Genomic DNA, 9,528 nt, shown 5'->3' on the forward strand with positions numbered 1-9,528 from the left:
TGTGTGTCTTAAAAAAGAAATTAGAATTTTTTAAAGAAAAAAAAAAAATAAACCTATGAATTCATAGTGATAATTAAAATGCAATCTAGTTTATATTAAAAACTACAGCAAAGAAACTTTTAAGTATCTTTGGCTAAAGGGTGTAAACATTTTATTAGTAATTTTATAAATGGAACTTCCTTGTCTTTTTATGATTTGAAAAATTTTATTTATTTTTTCTTCTTATTTCTTATTATATTTACCCTATAATTATAATTTTAAATAAGACTAAGAATAATGTATTTCCCTGATTATGTTAGATGATAATAATATTATTTAGATTTTCTTAAAATGATAAAAGTTTGATGGTTTGATGAATTAAAATTTTGTTATTGTTGGTTTTATTTTATTTTTTTTTATTGTCTTCTAAAATATTCGACACGTTTGTTTTTGTATAATTCTGTCTTAAATTCTTCAAGCGTGTCTCGTTTTTAATTTAATAATTATTTTTATTTTAACGACAAAATGTGTGGGTTTTCTAAGATAAACAAAGGGTGCCAGCAAAAGGCAATTATTGTTGGCTAAACACATACACTGAACTAAATTTTGTGGAGAATATTTAAAGTATGGAATCTGTAGATTTTTAAGGGAAAAATTGCTTAATCAACAGAATTGTTATTCCAAACAATGAAAATGTTTTCGTTAAATATATATTTTAGTTAATTTTGGTTAATTTGTTAAAACCAATTTGTAAAAAATTTAAATTAAAATTTATCAAAAACAAGAAATAAAGTATGGTCGGTCAAGCCCAACCATATTAAACCCTACACTAATAATTTTTTTTTTTAAATTTCAATAATTTATTTTCATGAATGATTTTCGGAAGAGGGCTGTGGCTAATTGTGGACCGATCACCGTGAAATCAAGTCATTTGATATATATCTATATGAAAGTTATTTCTGTTGAATTTTTTGTGTATACCATAATTTTTATGAGATTTATGCACATTAAACTGATTTTCGGAAGCAGTCCTTAAATGTTAGCTATGACTAATTACACTCTGCTACAAAATTACACTTTTTGTCAGAAATTGAAAAGCCACCGTTCTCAAAGATTTTTAAACACCCTCAAAATTTTGAGTTATTTTGAAAAAACTGTTTTAGGGTAGGTCGTAGTACTTTAGTACCTCTAACTCATACATTTTTCGACCGATTTAAAAATTTTAAACAATTGTAGTTTGGTAAAGAATTAAGCTTTCATAAAATGTATGTATAAGATCTATATTCCTAGAAATTGTGTAAGTTTTTATAAATAGTTTGGCATTCTTTTTTATTTTTTTTCCTAATTTTTCAAATTCAACAACAGTTATTTTAATTTTTTTCTATGAAACCCTATTTTTTTGGACATTATTTTATGGACAATTTTATGTAGACAAAAACGAGATATTAGTTGTTAAAATCGGTTTATACTTGCAAAAGTTATTAAACTTTTTCGAAAAAAGTTCCACAAAATTTACCTTGTAAATTAAAAATTGTTGAACAAATTTTTTTTGTATAGTTTTTTGCTTATTTTTTATTCATATGGTCTGGGGGAGAAAATACTAAAAAAGGTGTTAATGAAAAGTTGAATTACTTTTACAATTTTCATTCGATTTGAATAATTAAAACGATGGTTTGTGAAGAACTAAATTTCCTTAATACATTGGTATAAATTTTTATAAGCTTCCATGTCAAAATAAGCAATGAAAAGCGATTAAAATCAAAAAAGTTGATAAATTTTGTTTTTCTTTTAGATACTCTTAACAAAAACAATATTTATAACTTACAAATGTATGAAAAAATGCAAGCCATTTTAAAGCGTGGTCTGTTTTCTTTTTAACCCCGTTTAAAACTTTAAATTTGGACAGAGACTGACTGAGTTACAGATCGATATGTTCACGGACATAACTGAAAACGGTTTTTCAGAATAACTTCTGAATTTGAGGGTGTTTTGGAAATTTTTTGAAACTTATTTTGAGCGAAATTTGTGTAGATACCTATATGAATTAAACATTTATGACCGGTAAAGTCTAATTTCGGGTGGACATTTGTATGTGGGCTAGGTGAAATTATGAACCGATTGCAGTTAGTTTCAAAAGGCTTGGACCTTGGACCGAAATATCTTCAAAATTGCGACCTGTACTTTGCGCAAAAAGTTTACAAGGAAAGACAGCCAGACAGACGAATATCATCGACTCAGAAAGTGATTCTAAGTCGATCGGTATACTTTTAGGTTGGTGTTAGACTAATATTTATCGCGTTACAAACATCTGCACAGACGCATAGTACCCTCTCCACTATGGTGGTGTAAATCGACGTAGTCGTGGTTTTTTTACTATACGAGGCATCTGTCATTTGAATCCTGACAAAATTTAAACAATTGCGTCATTTAGTTTGTGTTTTACAGCCATTGATAGCTTCGTGACTTGATGAAAATTTGGAAAAAAGTTAAGCATTATTTTTTGCGGAAAAAGACTATTACTCAACCCAAGAATAAGCCTGATAAATACTGTGGGAATTCTGCACCATCAATTTCAATGGTAAAAAAGTGGTTTACTTATTTTCGTTGTGGCCATTCAAGCACGGAAGATGTCGAACATTCTGAATACCTAGTTGATGTTGATGTACGCCTGAAACAATTGAAAACAATCACAATAAGGCGTTGGCCAATCGGAGATTGAAAGTGCGAGAGACCACATGGCTCACAATTATCAATTTTGAATGATCACTTGGGTATGAGAAAGCTTTCCGTAAGATGGCTGCCGTGTTTGCTCACAATCGACCACAAACGCAATCGTGTGACAACATCGCAGGAGTGTTTGTCGTTGTTCAATCGCACTAGAGATCAAACAGCAGACAAAACAGTGAACTTTTCAAAGTGAATCGGCACCAGAGAAAGCCAGTGTCATGGCGACAGTTTTTTGGAATGCACGCGGTATAATCCACATTGACTACATTCCAGACTGTATTTTTTGTGATTTTAAAAGTTGAGTGTCATTTTAGCCCCAAGTTAATTTCCATTTTTGTGCTGTTCTTAAGCTTCATCAAAATCGGTCCTTAAATATATAACATTTCGCTATCTTTCCCTCACGATTTATGGATTGTGCGTTTTCTGATTTTAGTAAAACTTTCAGACTATATTTAAAATTACCGGGACTATAATATTCTGAATAGGTTTTACTTAAAATTCATAACAGTAAGGAAATTGAGCTCATTCAACAAAATATGGCCAATAATTTGTTTTTCTCGAAAATCACAAAATTTAAACCGCAGGTACGGAAAAACTATAAGAGATATTTTCATAATTTCTACACATTTTTATTCCCTATTATATTTGCAATAAATGCCAATGAGACAATCAGAAAATTCTGAAATTTGTTTAACAAATTTTTTTAAATGGAGTTTTAAAACTGCCGTTAAAAAATTTGATTTTTTTTGGTCGTATCAGCGAATAGGTTAACGATATCCTAAGAAGACAGAAACACATATACAAGTAAATATGGATATATTTTAAGTAAAAATGAGCTTTTGTTTTAATATTTCTCAAAATATGTTAATTTTGTTCCTACATTTCTTGTTCTAGTGGCCTCAGACACGTTAATAGCTTGAGAAATTTTTAATAACTTTAACATTTTTTGACCAATTTTTTTTTCTTTTATATCTTATTAGAACCATAATTACGTATACATTTCTATTCTGAAAAAATAAATTTTTTTCCTTGTTAATGCACCTCAAAACTTCAGCGATTCACCTAAAAATTTTTTAAGATACATTTTTTTTTTACCAAAATTCTCCAAACTGAGGTGTGAGAGTGAAAAGCTCCTGCAAAAAGAAATCGTAGTGCATAATTGTGCAGTTTCCATTTTTTTTAAATTTTTTAATGTAATATATCCACTCCAAACTCTGTTGAGAACACGATAGGGCCCAAACGAAAATCGGACAATTGTCCATAGTCCACATACAAGGCCCCTTTCAGAAAATCAATTGAACATTCTTAACTGTCTTATAATAATTAATATCGTGATGAAATTGGATACAAACATATTTTATATGAACCTAAATCGTTTTAACAACTTTTGTAATGATCGGTCCATAATTTGGAGAAATATTTTATTGTCACATCAACACGAATTCTGGTTATGTGCTAATCGTTATAGTTACTGACATATTAGTCATGACAGTTTGCATACAAAAATAATTTGACACAAACTTTCAGTGTCATATAAAAAAACTTCTTTTAAATATGAATATATTTATAGGTTTTAAGGCAATATTAATAGTCATACTTGAGTCACGTTTATGAGTGATGTTAGATTTTTCATATAAAAATCAATATTTTGTGGAAAATATGAGTGATCACAGATTTTTGTCATTTTTCCTCTAGGACCTCTTTTTAACGATCCATGGGTCATTTAGATTTTCATATAAAAATCGATATTTGGTGGAATATATGAGTGGATCACAGATAATAATCCTTATTCCTCTAGAATACCTTGTGATTTTAGATTTTGCAAAATATGAGTAATATTTGGTGGGAAATATGAGTGATCACAGATTATTATCCTTTTTCCTCTAGGTCATCTTCTCAACGATCTATGGGTGATTTTGTTCACAGATTATTGTCCTTTTTCTTAACGATCTATGGGTGAGTTTAGATTTTTCATATAAAAATCGATATTTGGTGGGAAATATGAGTGATCACAGATTTTTGTCCTTTTTCCTCTAGGCCTCTTGTTAACGAGTGATTTTAGATTTTTCATATAAAAATCGATATTTGGTGGGAAATATGAGTGATTACAGATTATTGACCTTTTTCCTCTAGGATCACTTGTTAACGATCCATAAGTGATTTTATATTTTTCATATAAAAATCAATATTTTGTGGGAAATATGAGTGATCTCTAATTATTGTCCTTTTTTCTGCAGAACCTGTTATTACCGATATATTAGAGATTTTAGAATTTTTAATTAAAAACCGATATTTAGAGGGCAATATGAGTGATCACAGATTATGTCCATTTTCATCCAGATTTTATGTTTATTTTCAAGATTTTCATGAAACAAATTAAAAAATTTGTTAAACGTGTATCAGGTGCCTAGTTTACATTGCATGTTATGCAGGTGTATCGTTAATGTGCAGTTTCGTTTATATTTTTTTATTTATTTATTTTCTTGTTTCTAAAAATTCTTCTTTACTTTTAAAAAACGACATTAAATTATCATTTATGCTTTAATATTCATTTTCATAATGATTTTTATCATCTAGCCATTGTTTTTCTTAATGGCTGTCGCAGTTTTTTTTTTTGGTTATCTTTTCCAACTCCAAGTGTTTAACAATCAAATGTCAAGAGTGAAAAAAATGTTGTCATATTAATTATATAGTTGGAAGCGGATAAAGTGAACACAAGTATATTTGTGAGAACATTTCAAATTAAGTGTAATTAATTTGTTTAGAAACCTAAGTGTATGAAGGTATAAGATTGGTTTTTTAGATAAATATTATATGATTTTAGGGAAATGGTGGAGTCATGCTAAATATATATTATGGTGGCGGAAATAAATGTTGAAATAACAAAGAAATTAAAACATTGCAACTTTAGTTATTTTCAAATGTAATAGACTAATTACAATTATTCAATGAAGTGGTTGGGAAGTTTTGACTCACCTGCCTTATAGTCTTGATTTTACCCCGTATGACTAATACTTGTTTCAATCGATGTAGAACGCTCTATATGGGCTATGCTTCACTTTGGAACAAATTATCCGATATTGGCTTCATTCGATTTTTGCCTTAAAAGATGAGCAACTCAGAACCCATTAGTTACCAGAATGATAGGAAAAGGCTAATACGTTAATGTTTCAAAATAAAATCTAACAAAGTATATATATTTTAGTTATATTGCATAAATTTCTTATAATGAACTGCTTTAAATTGATTTATTTTTAAGATTTTGCATATTTATCCCCTTAATTTGAATACAAAATAATTATGCCACGATTACATGCATTTTGCATAGCATTGCCAATCTCAAAATTTCCAAAAACTCCCATAAAATTCGTTTAACAACCTCATAAAAAAAATAACGAAAAAAAAGTTTCGCCATAAACATTCAAAAGATTTGATCGTTTCTTGCTAAAGAAATAATACAAACAAAAAAACTTTAAATATGTATTATATTGGTGTTTAGCAACTTCTCCTTCATTTTACGCATTTTAAACATGTTAAACATTTACAATGCGTTTTTTTTACCAGAATCTTTAACGATTTTGTTTTGTTTCGTTTTTTACGTGCATGGAAAACATTAGAAGATTTAACAATGATATCTTCACTTTTGCTAATAAAAAAAATAAAACTGTTTGTATACTCTACATCTGTCATAAATGGCATACTGGATCAAATTAAATTATTGTAGATCACTGAGGATCATACTTTAGTATTATGATCGCTTCATAATAATAAATACAAATAATTGGTAGTAGGTGAGGAGAAAATTATATATACGATCTATGAGTGATTTTAGATTTTTCATATAAAAATCAATATTTGGTGGGAAATATGAGTGATCACAGATTTTTGTCCTTTTTTCTCTAGGACCTCTTGTTAACGATCTATGAGTGATTTTAGATTTTCATATAAAAATCGATATGTGGTGGTAAGTATGAGTGATCACAGATTTTTGTCCTTTTTCCTCTAGGACCTCTTGTTAACGATCTATCAGACATTTTAGATTTTTCATATAAAAATCGGTAGTTGGTGGGAAATGTGAGCGATCATAGATTTTTGTCCTTTTTCTCTAGGACCTCTTGTTAACGATCTATGAGTGATTTTAGATTTTTCATATAAAAATCGATATTTGGTGGGAAATATGAGTGATCACAGATTATTTTCCTTTTTCCTCTAGGACCTCTTGTTAACGATCTATGAGGGATTTGAGATTTTTCATATAAAAATCGATATTTGGTGGTAAATATGAGTGATCACTGATTATTGTCCTTTTTCCTCTAGGACCTCTTGTTAACGATCTATGAGTGATTTTAGATTTTTCATATAAAAATCGATATGTGGTGGTAAATATGAGTGATCACAGATTTTTGTCCATTTTCCTCTAGGAACTCTTGTTAACGATTTATGAGTGATTTTAGATTTTCATATAAAAGTCGATATTTGGTGGTAAATCACAGATTTTTGTCCTTTTTCCTCTAGGACCTCTTGTTAACAATCTATGAGACATTTTAGATTTTTATATAAAACTAGGTATTTGGTGGGAAATATGAGTGATCATAGATTTTTGTGCTTTTACCTCTAGTACCTCTTGTTAACGATCTATGAGACATTTTAGATTTTTCATATAAAAATCGGTATTTGTTGGGAAACATAAGTGATCACAGATTTTTGTCCTTTTTCCTCTAGAACCTCTTGTTAACAATCTATGAGACATTTTAGATTTTTCATATAAAAATCGGTAGTTGGTGGGAAATGTGAGTGATCACAGATTTTTTCCTCTTTCCTCTAGGACCTGTTATTAACGATCTATGAGTGATTTTAAATTTTTCATATAAAAATTGGTATCTGTTGGGAAATATGAGTGATCACAGATTCTTGTCCTTTTTCCACTAGGACCTCTTGTTAACAATCTATGAGACATTTTAGATTTTTCATATAAAAATCGATATTTGGTGGGAATACGAGCGATCACAGATTTTTGTCCTTTTTCCTCTAGGACCTCTTGTTAACGATCTATGAACGATTTTAGATTTTTCATATAAAAATCGATATTTGCTGGGAAATATGAGTGATCACGGATTATTGTCTTATTTCCTTTAGGACCTCTTGTTAAAGATCTATGAGTGACATTAGATTTTTCAAATAAAAATTGATATTTGGTGGGAAATATTAGTGATCGCGGATTATTGTCCTTTTTCCTCTACGACCTCTTATTAACGATCTATGCGTGATTTAAGATTTTTCATATAAAAATCGATATTTGGTGGAAAATATGATCAGTAATTATTGTCTTTTTTCCTCTAGGACCTCTTGTTAACGATCTATGAGTGATTTTAGATTTTTCATATAAAAATCGGTATTTGGTGGGAAATATGAGTGATCACAGATTTTTATCCTTTTCCTCTAGCACCTCTTGTTAACGATCTATGAGTGATTTCAAATTTTTCATATAAAAATTGATATTTGCTGGGAAATATGAGTGATCACAGATTTTTGTCCTTTTTCCACTAGGACCTCTTGTTAATAATCTATGAGACATTTTAGATTTTTCATATAAAAATCGATTTTTGGTGGGAAATATGAGTGATCACAGATTATTGTCTTTTTTCCTCTAGGACCTCTTGTTAACGATCTATGAGTGATTTTAGATTTTTCGTTTAAAAATTGATATTTGCTGGGAAATATGAGTGATCACAGATTTTTGTCCTTTTTCCTCTAGGACCTCTTGTTAACGATCTATGAGTGATTTTTGATTTTTCATATAAAAATCGATATTTGGAGGGAAATATGAGTGATCACAGATTTCTGTCCTTTTTCCTCTAGGACCTCTTATTAACGATCTACGAGTGATTTTAGATTGTTCATATAAAAATCTTTATTGGGTGGGAAATATGAGTGATCACAGATTATTGTCCTTTTTAGTCTAAGACCTCTTGTTAGCGATTTATGAATGATTTTCTATTTTTCATATAAAAATTTATATTTGGTGGGAAATATGAGTGATCACAGGTTATTGTCTTTTTTCCTGTAGGACCTCTTGTTAAAGATCTATGAGTGATTTAAGATTTTTCATATGAAAATCGATATTTGGTGGGAAATATGAGTGATCACGGATTATTGTCTTATTTCCTTTAGGACCTCTTGTTAAAGATCTATCAGTGACTTTAGATTTTTCATATAAAAATCGATATTTGGTGGGAAATATTAGTGATCACGGATTATTGTCCTTTTTCCTCTAGGACCTCTTATTAACGATCTATGCGTGATTTAAGATTTTTCATATAAAAATCGATATTTGGTGGAAAATATGAGTGATTATTGTCATTTTTGCTCCAGGACCTCTTATAGCGATATATTAGAGATTTTAGAATTTTTAATTAAAAATCTGGGAAATATGAGTGATCAAAGATTTTTGTCCTTTTTTCCTCTAGGACTTTTTTTTATTTTTATAATTTTCATATAAAAATCGATATTTGGTGGGAAATATGAGTGATAACTAGTTATTGTAATTTTTCCAATGGATCTCTTGTTAACGATCTATGAGTGATTTTAGTGCTGAGAAACTGGTTGGTTCACCTCAGAGATAACTGACTTTTTATAAATACGCTGCTGTTTACCTCTTGGATATCACAATGGGATCAATTTTGATTGGATCCAAGTGAGCTGCTTGTCGAGTGGCTGCCAATGGAACCTAACCTAGTGTTATGACACACTCCGGAGCCAGTTCATAACACCGTGTTATCAACATTGTTTATAGGTAGAAGTCTCCACTAATGGTAATGCTGC

Source organism: Calliphora vicina, chromosome 5, assembly GCF_958450345.1.
Source record: "Calliphora vicina chromosome 5, idCalVici1.1, whole genome shotgun sequence".
NCBI lineage: Eukaryota > Metazoa > Arthropoda > Insecta > Diptera > Calliphoridae > Calliphora > Calliphora vicina.